The sequence below is a fragment of the Strix uralensis genome, chromosome 7 (genome assembly GCF_047716275.1).
Source record: "Strix uralensis isolate ZFMK-TIS-50842 chromosome 7, bStrUra1, whole genome shotgun sequence".
NCBI lineage: Eukaryota > Metazoa > Chordata > Aves > Strigiformes > Strigidae > Strix > Strix uralensis.
Genome location: NC_133978.1, coordinates 39,381,870 through 39,397,997, shown reverse-complemented (window position 1 = coordinate 39,397,997; position 16,128 = coordinate 39,381,870). Strand labels below are relative to the sequence as shown.

Sequence of the window (16,128 nt, the reverse complement as noted above, 5' to 3'; positions counted from 1 at the left end):
CAAAAATCCCAACCCGAAAGAGGAGCTATATATTAAAGTAACAGGGAGCTTGTAGAAAATAAATACAACTAAATGAAGACCTACGGAGAAGAAGAAAAAAGAGATAACGGCTGCCCTCAGCTACCGAACAGAGGATGCAGAGAAGGTGGAGAGACTCTCCCCTCAGATGCACAGTGAAAGGACGGGTGGTAACACACTCACCTTGGATGATGGGAAATTCTGACTTGATACAAGGAAATAATTTATTTTACCATAAGGTGATAAAACACTGGAACTGGAGTGCAGAGAAGCGGTGAGATCTCCGTCTTTGGAAAGCTTCAAAACCCAACTGAATGAGGCCTTGAGCAACCTGCTGTAGCTAGATCTGATCTGAGCAGAAGGCTGGACTGGATGATCTCTGTGGGTCCCTTCCAACCCACAAGAGTCTATGGTTCTACACGAAAACCCTTTTCAGAGTGGGAAATCTTCACAGTTTGGTATAATTTTTAACAAGAAATTAATCTTCCAGCTAGCGAGATTAAATATGTTTTCCCCTTGGTTTCACACAAGAGATCTGACCTTTCACAGGAAATGTGATTATTAGATGAAAACAATGAATCTGTGAGGGTGAAGGTCACATATTTGTCTTTTGAAATAAATTCTTTGTGTATTATCTGAGTTGCTCAGCTGCAAATGCGCAGGCAGTCATATGACATGGTGATAACACCTTTATTTACAGAATTTAAGGCTGCACCGAAAGCAGTGAATAAATGATGAGTCCATTGGTGAAGACATTCACCAATTAACAAACAGCAGCTGTTTGTCTTCTTTTCTTAGGCTACAATTGATTAAAATTGCATGCTTCATTTAAGCAGAATTCTCTTGTACTTTACCAAAGGGGGAGAGAAAACTTCTTGCAAATAGAGTAGTTTCTTTTCTGATTTATTGAACATCTTTCCAGCTGAATACAAATTAGAAACCTATTCTGTTTTGTTGTAATATGCAGACAGTATTTTAAAAATCAGAGTTCAAATATTTTGAATGTTAATCAGAAATAAACTGTAACAAAAAACAGTTGGTGCAACAAGTTATTTCAGGCTTAAACTATATTTCCTTTTCTATTTAGTCCACATGTGTATATATACACAGATACACACACAAACACACATATGTATATTATATATAACGTGTATTAGATAGTACGAACTGACATGTTAGTATTAAGACTTTCTGGGTGTTAGATCAAGCTGAGGACTGCTATGACCCAGCACGGTCTAATCTGCAGTGCAACCAACCTACAGCAAAACTGCTTAAGGAGATTTCTGCTTTTTGTGCAGTGATGAAACATAAAAGCTTAAATGCAGTTGGAAAGTATCTAAACAGGGAGCAAAAGCTGATGATGACACCTCAGCTCTTCAATGTAGTAGGCAAAGGCAGAGTAAGATGCATTGACTGGAGACTGAAACTAAGGCAGTATACACCAGAAACAAGGTGTACCTTTTTAACAGGGGTAATTAATCTCTGAAACAATTTGCCTACTACTGCAGTGGATTCTCCACAAGTTATTCCAGTTGAGCCATGAGCAAAAATTTGAAAAGAAAATCCTATTGCTTAGGTTATGCCAGAGATTAGTGGCAGCCTGTAATGATCTGGGCAACTTGTACATTAATACTTTTCAGCTAAAAAAAAAAATATTTTAAGCAAGCTCTGATTACTTGAAAAGCTGAAGGTTTGTTAAAAATGCATGAAGAAATAAGTCTCAGCTTTGGAAGATTTGCTTCAAAACAAATGAATCTGCTTAAGCTTACTTTACTGCATCTAAGTCTCTCAAATATTCCATACAACAATTCTTAAACTCTATCAGTTTTAAACATCAAAAGCATCTATAAAAACATATGTTCACATTTTAGGAGAGCTCTCCTTCACTGTGGAAAAAACATCTGCAATGCCAACTTGGAGATTTAATGAAAAAGGCTCACGGTAAAAGACCAATTCCTGAAGTCATTTCAGGTGTTACCTAAAAAAAGGCAAAACTAGAACTTCTGAAAAACTTGAAAATGAGTTGCCTGATTCCAAGTAGACATTATTCAAGCCTGAGAACGTTTATTAGGAAAAAACCCCTACTTATTATTTTTATTGTTAATGATTTTCATATTATTTTCATGATAGCCAAACATCTGCTAGTTACAGAAGTTACTCTCACCTCTGTCTGCTTAAGAACCCCCTTTCTGTAGTTGGTCTCATCCCACTTGGCACCTCCAACAGAAATTTTTAACAACTTCAGAAGTACAACATGGTCAAGGCAAGGTATTCATTGATCAGTGTCTCAGACACCTGTAAAGAAATGTAACCTCTATTCTCAATAAAAAATGCTGTCTAAGGAATTCACAGGAAACAGCATGCATGTCTACACTTTCATTGAGAGAAACATTTCTGGTATCATAATCATATTCTTCCTAAATCCAGAAGGCATGAGATAGGCTATATAGAAAGTACACAGCTGCTTTTCCACCTGCTTACCTTCAACGACCAATACTTGGCTAAGGAAAAAAGATTTTGAAAAATAATTAAAAGAAGAAAGAAGGCAATCAAGTTTTACTCTTCATTTTTAAAATTATGTCAGAAAGCACTCTAGAGACTATCATAACTATAATTTAATCTAAAGAATAACTTTAGTCCATATTAGTTAATCTGAGTATTAAAGTAAAATTATGTGATTCCTCTAATGTCTGCTCAGAAAACACATTTCTTTAAGCATTCCTTTTTTTAAAAAAAATCTGTCTAAGGAGTCCTTGAATTAGTCACTTCATTATAATTTATAATCTGTACTACTTTCTAGTAGGGAACAGAGAGATAACTGGACTATAAACAAAAGCTCCTTTAGGGCTAGTGACCCTTAATCAATATCTGCAGGGCATTCTTGGCTCCCAGCCACCTTCAACATGCTGTGTAGCACATCCTCTAAAAAGAAAAGAAAGTCTCATATGTTCCTTCAAATATTCCAAACACTTTCCAAATATTTCAGCACATAGCAAGTGATCAGAGATGTTTCTACAATGTTTTCAAAACATATGCATTATCCCTCAAAACAAAACGTCTTCAAGTTCTGCATCACTGCTCCCATACGGATGCATCTGTCAAATCTAGGCAGCAAGATATAATCTATATTGGAATACAGTGATTTTTTTTCAATATAAGATAAGTCATAAATTAAGATCAGAATTCAAATGCTATAATCACTGTTTTTCCAACTAGAGCAGAGCTTTTGCTGTTTTGCTTATGTCCCCAACTAGGGAGATTTAAAATTGTCCCACACAGGAAAACCTAATTTGTAATTGACCTTAACTGTGCCTATGAATCAGCTGTTCCCATATGAAAAATGGCATTTAGAGACAAGAAAAGACATTTGCACATACAAATACCTCATCTGCACACGTAGTTAAAGCAATATCTGAATATTACACATATTTGGAAAACACGGAAGGGGAACAGTATGTTTTCATTTACAGATCATCTACAAACTTGAATACTAAAATACTTCTAAAATCTGGGAGTGAAGATTTCAGAAGATCAGCAGGTTTTACCACAGATCCAAAGCGAAGTATTAATCAACTATTTACAATTCTGAAGTACAGCATACTATACCTGCTATTTAAAAAAAAATACTCCTTCAAAAGAGCTGCATTTATTAGAATTTATTTTAACATTTAGATTATTTTTGAATGCTGGGTATAGTCAAAGAGGTATTTATGAAATAGAAAGAAGCAGCCAACTGGACAAATCATAAAAAATGTCAGTACTGATACAGTCTAATTCTGCCACCTAGTGACAAAGTTTCCTACGTAAATTTTCAGAGGACGTTACTATACGTGGCACTACAAAACACATCCATCTGTAGGAAAAGGACCAAAGCATGCAGCCTTTATAACCAAACCATCAAACTCTGAATTTTACTACCACCACCACTTCATATTTAGTTCAAAGGAAAGGGAAACAGAAAGACTCAGTACTCATTTGTGACAGTACCTAAAAAGTGAGTATGTCATCTAAGCATATGGAAAGTATTGGTTTGTTACAAGTGATTCCAGAACTGCCAAGATATTATTTGGGAGATACCTAACACATAAGCAGGGTAAAAAAACCCCCAACAGCTCCAGTGAATTCAACAGAAGTTGTGCGTGTTATCCCTCCATGGACTGACTCTATGTAAGAAATCACACCATGATAGATCTGAAGAAGGAAGACGTGGCAGATTCCTAGCTATGCAATAGTTCTGAAATTATTCAGGACTTGCAACATCCCCTTCTGAAAAACAAAAATCCTCGTGCAGCAGAGTAGAAAAATATTCCTTGATAATATTTAAAGTAAAAATGTTATTATTCAAGATATTTATTAATAAATTATTTTGAATGTTAATAACATAATGCAGAATTCTAATTTTACATTTTCATTCTGCAAAAGATACATTTACAGCAAATATTCAGCATTTCAATCACTCTCGGCTTTAAAATACTTTACAAATCTGAAGACAGTACCACATTAACTTTGTACCAACATATATATGACGTCATAAGTATGTAACATTGGATCGCCTTTCTTCAACTGCATATTTTAAACACTGTCCTTATGCTCTTCTTCTATTTGTTGCTTCTTCTGGGGCCCAAAGCAACTGAATACAGTGGTGTATCACTGGAGGATGTGGTTTATTGATGATTCTTTTTCCTAAAAATGAATAAATATTTCAAAGCATTACTTTTATAATACATTATGTATAAATATTTTCACATATCAGAAAAAGAATTTTGGACATTCAATAATAAATTATGTTATCATTTGATTTTGCACTTGTACTTACAATAGGTGCTTGGAGAACCATAAGTACACACAAAAACTATGCACGTATTTTGCATCTATATTTAAGTAGCAGAATCAACTCTTAAATTCACTATTTCATGGAGTAATAATAGCTAAAGTTATTGCATTGGATTACTTTAGAAATCTGGCATGGTTGCCATACTAGCACGCTGAGCTTATGCATTCAATTTTAATGCAGTCTCTACTGCTCACTATCAATCTTTCTATACACACAGAGCTCCTCTTACTGAATTTCTTTTCAAAAAATCCAAGATGCTTGCAGGAAGGCTTTGGGCTGCTGCATGCCAACATGCAGCTCAAGTCACAAAGCAAGTAAATCTAGGAAACAAGACCACCAAAAATTTGGAATAACAATTCAGAAGTTCCCTTCTATTTTCTTTTTTTTTTTTTTTTTTTCAAAAAAGCATATATACATAATCTAGACAGAAGAAACATGTTGGTATTATAATATATAGTGTTAAAGAATAATGTAAATCATCGTGCACATATGGGTCTACAAAGAGCTGCTTAATTAACCAATAACTGTTCAACCTCAAATACTGAGTTTCCTCACTGTATAAAAGGAAAATCTCTATTTTTGTGATGACAGCAAAAAGCAGCGATGGTTGCCCTCCTGCTGTTATAGCCTGGATGACAAACACATGGTCCCTTGTACTTGCAAAGCACTGCTTTACAAACACACACCCAAAAAGTGACGACAGCAAAAATCCATATGCAGGAATTTTAAATTAGGCAAGACATACTCAGTTAAGGCAAGCCATTTTAAAACCCAACCAGCATTTTTGTTTCTGGTTAAACTACTTCCAACAACAAAAATCTGGATATAGAAAAGAAAATTTTGAAAACAAAACGTGACTCTTGATAAGCACTAATATAATGAGAAAAATACATAAATGAGAAAAAAATCTCTGAAGGGTGAAAAGAGACAAGAAAATTTGGCATTATAAATCTTCAGGGAAAACAAGATCCCATAAAAATGGCAGAAGAGTGGAAGAAGCATTTCCAATGATGAGGAAAACCTTGGATTTCGCAAATTATTAGGATGTTTGGCTGGCAAGAAAGTGTTTCTCAAGAAGCCAGTGGGTGAGCCAAACTCTGAAAACAGCCCTACACCCCTGAGGAGCTGGGATGCCCAATCATATCAACACTTGTAGTTGACTCTTAAAAACATCACTTTTACATAAATTTCCTTTCATAAAGGAAAATAAAGCAAACTCTGCAGGTGACAGTATCATAAATATTACCTGAACTCTGTAAAAATATTGCTAGGTTTCCTTAAGAAGTTTCCATTTACAGAGGATGTGAATGGAGTAACCTTAAAAAATTTAAATTGCTCTTCAGTTATGTTTTAAAACATTGCAAGATATACTTACCCGTTTGAAACTACTATGAGAAAGCTAGTAGTGTTTTCTGTGAGCTGTACCAAAACAGTATGAATACTGTATTTTTTTAAGCCAATGAGTAACATGAGTCCTGTTGCATTTAACAAAAAACACTCATTATTTATTCTCTCTCTGATTCACGCTATACTGCATTCATTCCATTTAAGCCTATGTAAGCTAAACATCAACTCAGCTACTTCTGACAAAAATATGTTACAAATATATTCTTAACATGTTATTAGTTAATTATACCCCTTGGCTGTAAAACTTCTATTATTTTCATACAACATGGTAACCACCAAAAGCGGTGGGCTTAGATGGGAAATAACTATGTTCAGCAACATCCATACAGCGTAACTACCTGATTTAATGTTCTCCACTCAGGTGGTATAAATGCTTCGAGGAAGTTTTTACATCCTCTCTGTGTAAGACATCCCTTTTTCAGAGCACATTCCCTTTCAACATACAGTCTGAATTATTACAGTGTCTAAATTTACTCTTGTTAGAAGTTCCTGAGCTATCGTGGTAGGTGCCTGCTCTTTTGATAAAATGGTTTCATTTCCCTGAAGAAAAGTTGTCTCTCATTACAAAGCCATGAAGCAGCATCTAATTTAAAGGAAAGTCCTCTAAGCTTCCTCTTCCATTATACTTTCACACATTGTCAACTACAGTTTGCGTAGTTTCCAGAAGTATACAACGGAGAATGGTGTATTACCGAACACAAGCCTTCAAGACATAGTACCACCTTCAGAAATCCTAAAAACCAGAAAAACAGCAACCTCATACCACAGGATCTGAGCTCTCCATCCAGCTAAGTTCTTTGGCCAAAGAAACCTTCACAAAGAGATGGGGATCACATAATCCAATCCCTGTTTTATGGTTACATTTCTGCAGCCAACCTGTCTAGGTAACTAGGTCCTACTCAGAGGAACTTAAAAAGTCAAACATTTCCTGAATGATTTTCAAATCCCACTTTACCTCTTTATTTTTGGAGCACAGAGAAACAGTATGAACAAATGATTTATCAGAAGTCTGTATTCCCCCACTCACTCCCACCTATGGTTTTTCTGCAGTCTGGAATAGCAAAGTTTTACTAGAACAGTGAGGCTATTTTTCTTCAAAGTTAACCTAAAACATTTACAGCTGTTTGTGTATAAAGGAATATATTATGCACACACATACTGCATTTCTATTACCATATACATACCTCTACCATTTCCATTTCATTATTTGCTCTCACTTAAATCTCATTTTCTCTAAAGGAAGAGAAAATACTGTCTTCACTGGCAATAGTTAACAGGCAAATTAGCTAAATCTCTGTCCACTGGATGCATTTTAGCAATAGCACATACTCTAACTATTGCTATGGATAAGACAGTTTTAATCACTAATCAATAATTTGTTTGCATGTTATTAAAAATACTATATCTGTAAAGAATTAGAAAAAATCTTGCCATTGTGGTCAAGGAAATCACAGAATTTTCTACACTTTAAACCCACTGAATAACAATAAGCGCAGGAGAAATAAGTCAATTTTACCCCATTTTGGGCACTCTCTCTTCAGCAGCTTCTGTGAGCACAATTCGGATTGTGGCCCTAGGCACAGAGCAAAGCAAGCTGGATGCAACGCCACTGCTCCTGCTCTGGAGATCAGATATCATACATTAAGATGGGGAGAGGGGTTGAAGGATGAGTGTGTGGTTTGAGGGTTTTTTAGCTCAAATTATTACATAATCTGGTCACTGGATTCCCCACTTAAGAAACCAAAGCTTACCTGCCCACAGATTTCACTGAGTATGATTTTACTGCTTTAACTATATTTCTGAAAAGCTTTTCCTCACCACCACTTAACTTGAAACACATTTGTCTCACTTCACTGTCATTTCATCAAATGTGCATTGCTCTTCATTAAGCAGAAAAGCATATACAACACTGTGCTTAGTATTAGATATATTTTACCTACAGGAGAAAGAAACAAACACACACACACCCCCCCTTTATACCTTGCTAGAGCCAAGACTGTGATATATTGCCCCACTTGCATAAAACTGTACTTAATGATTTATTCAATAAAGGCCATGACTGAAAGTAACTGAAAAGAAAGAGCGAAAAAATAATGAGTAGGTGAATTTGAATATTCAACAGTTCATTCAAAGCTCATGAAAACATGTGCAGTTCTTAAAAATAAACAATACCATTTAGTCCATCCCATTATATTCTGATCTGTAAAATAAAAATACTACTTTTGCACACCTACAAAAGGCAAAGATACTATATTTGCCTCCAGCTTCAGAGGCTCTAAAATTTTTTTAATCAATTTATTATCATAAGAGATACCAGATTTCATTACCACGACCTTACAGCCCTTCCTAACATATTGCAAAAAGGTTCTGGTACTGCAGTTTGCTTTAGCACTATCAAAGGAAAAAGTCAAAGTTATCTTTCTGGAAACTTTCAAAGTTAAGGTGACATAAAAGGTGAAATTTTCTCAGAAGGAGCAACATAGTTACCAAGAATGAAGAAAAAATAATAAAGCAGGTATTTTTCTTAATCAACATGAAAAATGATATTTGCTTTCTTCTACGGAGGTAAACAGAAATTCAAGATCAAGAGATCACTCATTATCTAACATTTACTTCTTTGCTTGCATCTGAAAACTGTAATTAAGTTTGACCCCACATAAGGGTTACTCTACCTTGAGAAAATAAGCACATTTTCATAATCCTTTTAACCACATATATCTCCCAGACATATTAACAACATTTTCCGGAAGAAAATTTGGCTTGATTTATATCAATGGCAAAATTCCCATTAAATTCAAAGGACAAACATTTAGTTCTGCATCTGTAATGGTGCAGACATTCATATTAAATAATATCTGCACATACAACAACAAGAAGGACCTGATTTGGCGGAGTATAATGATGCCAATTCACATTGACTTCCCTAATATTTTTGGCTTGAATAATGACTGCAGGGTAACAGCCAAAGAATGAAGACTGACTCCATTTATGTCTGCAACAAAACTGACTGGCCTGATTAGGATTGGAATATTGTAACACCTCAGGCAAAGTCAATGCAAAATGATGGCCAAAGCAATGACATGGGATTTTCTGGGTCTGAAGTCGATGATCATGGCATTACAACAACTCTGTAATGAAACCCAACAGTGACAGTGACCAAGTGCAGCTGAGAGGCACTGAGCCAGGGCAGTGTCACATGAAAACAATCTCCTAATGTCAAAACAAAACAAACTTTTATTTTGGAGCATATTGATCTTTGCCAGTTCCCAGTGACAGTAACTGTGTGACCAGAGGAAAACAGCACTGTCAACTTCAGCTCAGTTCAAACAGTACTGGAAAAAAAATGTTCAACCCCAGCACACAAAGTCAATCCTTCATGAAGGCAAAGTTCTCATCCTTTTGCCTCGGTTTTTATTTGCAGTACTGCAGCATTGTGTTTTGCAGTATCCGTTTATCAGAAGACATCCATAATGTACAACACTTTCCCATCTCATGCTTCATTAAATAAGTTATTATGTTACAAGTTCCTTAAAAGTTAGTAAGAATAAACAAGTACTAACAAATGAAAATTTTTGGAATGTGAAAAAAAAAAAAATCAGTAAAATTTGTACTTGCAACAAAGTAGCCACAAAATGCTTTTTCTTTTTCTATTAAGAAATAAACTAGATTAACTTTATGCATGTTTTTTCCATTCTGCATGACCTAAAACATTAGAAATCCATACCCACAGAGAAAGGAATAAACCCCAGTGTAGAGAAAGGCAGACACCTGAGACATAAAAATACCTTGGGGGGGGGGGGGTGGTGGGGTGTGTGTGTAATATATTTTATTGGGCAAATATAAAAAAAGGCCACATCAATCACATCCTAAAGAGGCAGTTGGAATATATTAGAATACAGAAAATTATTCTAGAGTACAGACTTCTCATTCTATCATCCATCAGAGCAGCCACGACCACTCTAAAAGTTTCATGCCTGCTGCCAAAAGTTGTAAAGAAAACTGAAGCCATGAATTCACAAAACAACTGCCCAGCCACTCTGCTGACACAGCAGGTCTGCTCGTCTCTCAGTAACCTCTTCTACAGCTGGAAATATCTTCTGGTTTTGGGTTAGGTAATTTGAAGAACCCATATAACTCCTTCTCAAGCTCCTTGGGTTAAATCATGGCTCCTTTTCATCAACTGCAAAGGCCTGCTGACTGCTGGGTGACTAAAGGTTTGCCTTCCACTTGATCCCTTGTCAGCTGCCCATAAATCTATCACCACCACTATTTCCCACTATCTGTAAATGCTTCACCTTGTTCATTTTCCATTACATTGCACACCTTTCTCTTTCATTGCTCAATATCCCTTCCATATGCTCTGCTTTACCTACCCAAAATCCAGAAATTCATATTCCAGGCCATGAAAATATTTCAGCCTTCTCATTCTAAGAAAAATATAACCACATCACTAATAGCTTCACAAACATAGTTCCCAACTTGTTCCAAGAGACTTTCCAGAGAATATTTTTCATCAGTTTATAAAGCAAAAGCACTCTCTGACAAACAGCCTGATGTTTCTCTGTTCCCTGCACTGCTACAGCACTAGTTTTTGTTGCCGCCCCATCAGACATTTTGGCCCCTACCCAAACTTCTTGTCTGTAGTTCCTGTCATCTGGAACAAACTGTACTAATACTGTCTAGCTCACTCTTCATCTAATTTCAAATCCAAGTTCAAAACATCCTTTATTCTCTTCCCTGTGAATTATCTCTATTTCTTCCTCCTCCTCCTCCTGCTGTTCCAGCTCTGGAAAGCGTTAAGTCTACCGTACACATGAATATTATACTAATGAATTGAGAAGAGAATGCTGGTCTTGCTTTTTCTAAACAACATAAAGACAATAGAAAACAGATGAAGATATCCCATTACATTAAAAAACCACTAATAAATTAGAATAAAATTCCATTTAGGCCTCCTATCATCTGTCTTCTTAAGATGTCTTGGTGTTTAAATAACACTTAAAGCCATTTTCTAGAACAGCTCAGGAAGAAAAGTACTTGCCAAAGATACATATAGCTACTAGTTTGCTTTTCATATTATCAGTCAAATGAAGAGTAAACAAACAGATCTGATGCCTGGCTGACAGTTTTGTGGACAATGTCCTAACACAGCTATATGACAGATAACGAGATAGCCGATGGTTTTATTAAGCAAATGGTGGTGATAAATATGGTAATATAGAAGAAAAGCTTGTTTTGAGGGGGTTTTTTTTTCTAATTATGAAAGTTAAGGGCATTCAGCCTCATACCAATCTGGTCCATCCCTCCTTTCCTGGAGATGACAGGGTTGTCAGTAACTCCCAAACTCTTTCCTCACTGCCCATCACAGAAATGAACACGCTCATTAGACTCAGCAAAATCCCTCAGCAGGTGTGATAATTGCAGTATTAACGGGAACCTAACGCCTGCTACTCCCCATGGACAAAATGCCAGGTCTTTCCAGAAGTACTGTTCAGGTTTAAATTAATTTTATGTATCCTTATCTACAAAAGGATACTGATATCACTAATGGAAAATCTTTAAAATTGCTCCTGATACGGATTTGGGATGGCTGGGATATGGAACAAGTAATAAAATACTGAATCTGTATATTTAATTTACTTTTTCTCCTTTTAAAAATAAAGCTTACTCAAATTTCATGTCAACTTATGACAAACAATATTAAGTCCTGAACTCACCGTAGCCCATTGGTAGAAATAATACTCAAGCAGTTTAAATTTATTGCCACTACTGAACTGAGCAAAGTCACTGCATTGTACCCAGAGCCTGCTGAAATGATAATACAGCTTCCGACCATTACAGACTCCACGTGAAAATATTTTCTTGATTTGAATCTTGTAGTATTATACTAATCTGAAACTATCTTCTCACAGCACTAGCTACTAGGCCACACTTCCTTTTAATAAATCTGACTGCAAATTTAAAATATTATATTTTTGTTATTATTGTCAATATTATTGAACATGTAAAACAATTACATTGTGATTTTTAAGTGAATTTTAATTACAGTCCACAATTAGCAAACAAATAAACCCCAACAAACAAGAAGTGTCCTACATACTTTTACTTCACTTTCACATAAATGTGAAAATGAAGAATCTCATAAACAAACAAATATATCGCTTACACATGCACAATTTCAGCTCAAAACCTGTAACATTCTCATTCAATACTGGGCAACCAGTGAGTTAAATCTAGATTATTTTTTTTATTTGCTGACTTGAAACAATTTGTTCTAAACCAATCTATCACCAGCTGGCAGTACTTTTAAAAGCAGTAATGCAAAACTAATAATATTTTACCACCAACAAAACCTTAAGTGGAAATTAAAACACAGTAGAAGTGTAACTCGTCTGTACCACTACAATCTCTCTTATATTATGGAGATACTCTATTTTAGTTTTAAAGGTTGCTCAATAAACTGTAGTATAGTTACAGTATAATCAAGGTTAAATGTTGCTGTCAGTAGTCCAACAGAGAAGTTAACAGAGTCTTCAAATGAGAGGGGTTTTTTTCCACATTTTTTGCTGTCTGTTGGCCAGGCACCAAGTTTTCATATTCATAGCAGTATAAAAAGCAACCAAAAAAAAAAAAAAATCCTGCAGAGACTATTAAAGTGTCATTTTTAGTAATAGGACTCCATAAATCATGGTGATGTTCTCACCTCCAGGTTCTACTAGTGCTTGGTGCTGCCTCCCCCTGCAATCAGGTCCAGTGGGTTTATGGATACAGGTTACTGCTTCAGCTTTTATTAGACACAAGGAGACCCCTGTCCCCATCCCCTCTCCTATGTTTATCACAGAAAAGCTCTTCAATAAGGATTTACAGGGGCCAAAATCTAAGTATCGCCCAACCCTCGTCCTTGCAACCCCTGCCGTGGCAGGCTGGCTGTCCCTCGGGATCGGTGGCCCCACGGTGGTGTGGGTGCTGAGCTGCAGGTCCAGGGGACAGCCTGGGCTCCTGCTTCTCCTGGACACGTTCGTGGCCCTGGAGTCCCACAACTGAGGCCACCAGCTTCAGGCCACGGGAAACAAGAGGAGGCTCAGCAAAGTAATCCAGTCCCAGGGAATAAACTAAGCTATGTGGGTAGGTAAACCAGAAAGACATCTACTTTTGGAGGCCACCTGCCTTCTGAACTGCGTTGGCTCCACATAACCCTTGCTCAGTTTCATTAAGAAAAACAAAGAGTTCAAACAGATGACAGCTCCCGGTCTAAAGCACAGGGGAGCAATTGGGCGTTGTACGAGGCACACAAACAGAAATGTGTTACCAGCACACATCTTTTTTTATGTTAAAAGGGAAAATTAGGGAAGCCTTCAGGACAAATGTAATTCAGGGTTAGGAACAGCCCCTCCACTTTCAGCTGCAAGATGCAGTTCCACGTCCCAGTGGACATACACAGGAGTGCTGGAGGGATTTGGCATCAAAAGATTTTGTGCTGGAAAATAGGATGGAAAGAGGAACTGTTCTTGACAGCATCTGCTGGTTCTCATCTAACAAGAATAAACTACAATTTTGCTTTTTAAAATGTGATATATTTCACATTCATATTTCATAGGCTTCATTTGCTTCATTATAAAGTAAATTTAAACTGAAACCCTCTATTTAAAAAACATCCTTGTGGAAAAAAGAAGTGACATCCTTAAATTCCCATTGCTATTGCAAACTATTGCTGCCAAAATGGGGGAAGAAAAATAGAACAGAGAAGAACGAACTTTGTAATACCATTGATATTACAAATCCAAATTCTGTATAAATTACACACAGAAAATCCTCCTCCTCTGAAAGATTTAAAGCTGCAAAGACTACCTATATATTAGCAAGGCGTTATTAAAGATACAGAATGTGTTATGTGGCATTTACTGCTTTCCTACAGCACATTACCATAAGCACTTGCACAACAACATATTTAAATCAATAGCAAAGTTCTCACTGGTATCTTTGAAAGCAGCTTATACCCTAATTTACTAAAAGCACTCATCTGCAACGAGTGTTTCTGTTATTTATTAGAATTAATTAAATCCTTCTGTATTATGTTAAGAAGTATATCTTGTAAATCCTTAAGGGCCTGCTATAATGACAGCAATCAGAAGAGACAATCAAGAAGTCTTATCAGAAAAGGGTGCAACGCTCCAAAGGGAAGAAGAGATCGTGCTAAATAGCAAAGCCAAAGCCAAGAACAACTGCAGTGGCACTACCAGAATGGTCAAAAGCAGGTGGAGCAACAGGGACCAGGACAGAATAGACAGACATCAGGAGGTCAAAATCAAGGACTAGAAGAGGAGATACCAGAAGCCAGCACTCTGGAAAAAAGTGGCAGAGCTATAGCAATGAGGCATATTGAGTAGCAAAGAGCTACCGCTTGGATGTCTCAATTTGCAAAGGCAATGCTCAATCACGCTCCTAACCCCGTGTTTGGCTTTGTTCATTAGGCTCCTCGATTGCCAGAGAAGCTGGCTGCAAAGCTGCTGGGCTGATGCTCCAGGAAGAGGCTCAAAGTACTCAATCAGATACCTGGTCAAAGATCAGGATAAAGCTTTTACATGGCCCATTTTAACAAAGATAAATACTGTAAACCTGTTAACAACCTGTTCTATTAAAGCACTCATTATCATGAAAGAAATATTAGTTTCATAATATTTGGTTTTCAAATAGTAAACATTCATCTTGATTTGGTAACATTTAAATTGGCTCTCTTCCATTACAGGTACCAAAAAAGGAAAACCACAAAAACTGCTGTGGTATGACCATTCAAATTTGTTCAGTGAACCAGAAAATATTGCTGTCCAGTTCTTAATGTTTTGAACACAAGCCTATACTGCAGTTGAGGAAAGCAGAGAGCACATATTGCTGCTAAGCATGTGAAAAATGCAGGATAATAGCAATTCAACTTTTCGCTTCATGTCATTTTAAGCTGAATTTCACACAACAAAATTCTCTGTAGGACTGCAGTTTCAGTCCCCTCCTAACATTTATGCCTTATCGAGTGATTTCAAGCACATGAGAGCTGGAGATCTCAATGGCAGTGAGTTTGCAACAAAAAATAGGGAAGGATATAATACAAAACCGGAGAAACCATTAGATATGAAGGGACCCACAAAGGTCACAGGAAAAATTCAGGTGAATGTGACCTAATTCAGTGTCATTGAGCATGAAAACCGGGCTCCTGTCATCTTGATATATCATCCTGTCATCTTCACAGGTATGGGGTACATCCTCCCTGGCGGTTAGCCCAAAGAACATTTTGCAGTACTGTAATGCCAGAGAGGGGGCAGGTAAGTCACCTGGTCCTTTTGCCTTTCAGCGATGCTCCTCCAGAAGATCACATTTGGTTTTGGCCCTCAAAATAGGCAATCCGTCAGTCTTTGCTGCCAGCCACTCTAAGTGCCAATAATCAGCCTGTTTTGTGAGCAGCATGTAATTAGACTTATCTCGTTTGGATTGAGATATTCAGACTGGTGAACAAAAGATTTTCTCCTACTTCTCTTTGTTGGTTTTCTATGCTGCTGTCATCAGAGAATGCATTAATAACATTGTACCCAATATGGTCCAAAGCTATGAAACAAGAAAAATTTGTATGAAGAGGCAATAACTTTTATTATATTACTTAGTGCAGAAAAAGCTTGATATAGAAAAATCATACAAGCATTGTGCTCATAGTCTGTTCATCAAGACATTATCAGTATCATTGTTCAACAGGATGCTGTTCTGGAACTAAAGTAAAAAATGTTATTTAATATTTGTGTTACAGTACAGTCAGTCAAGATTAGGAAACTCTACTTTGCTACTTTTGAGCCTAAGAGTTGGAGTTACTTTATGTCAGTAATTTT

The 16,128-nt window shown here is 36.5% G+C and overlaps 1 long non-coding RNA gene across 1 annotated transcript in view; it reads right to left on the bottom strand.

The window, feature by feature from the left end:
* Nucleotides 1–768: 768 nt before the first annotated feature.
* LOC141946169 (uncharacterized) overlaps nt 769–16,128 on the bottom strand; it is a 33,823-nt gene continuing 18,463 nt past the window's right edge. Inside the window, exon 5 of the long non-coding RNA XR_012629745.1 lies at nt 769–4,701. This is a non-coding gene — a long non-coding RNA (uncharacterized LOC141946169). The remainder of the gene's footprint in view (nt 4,702–16,128) is intronic.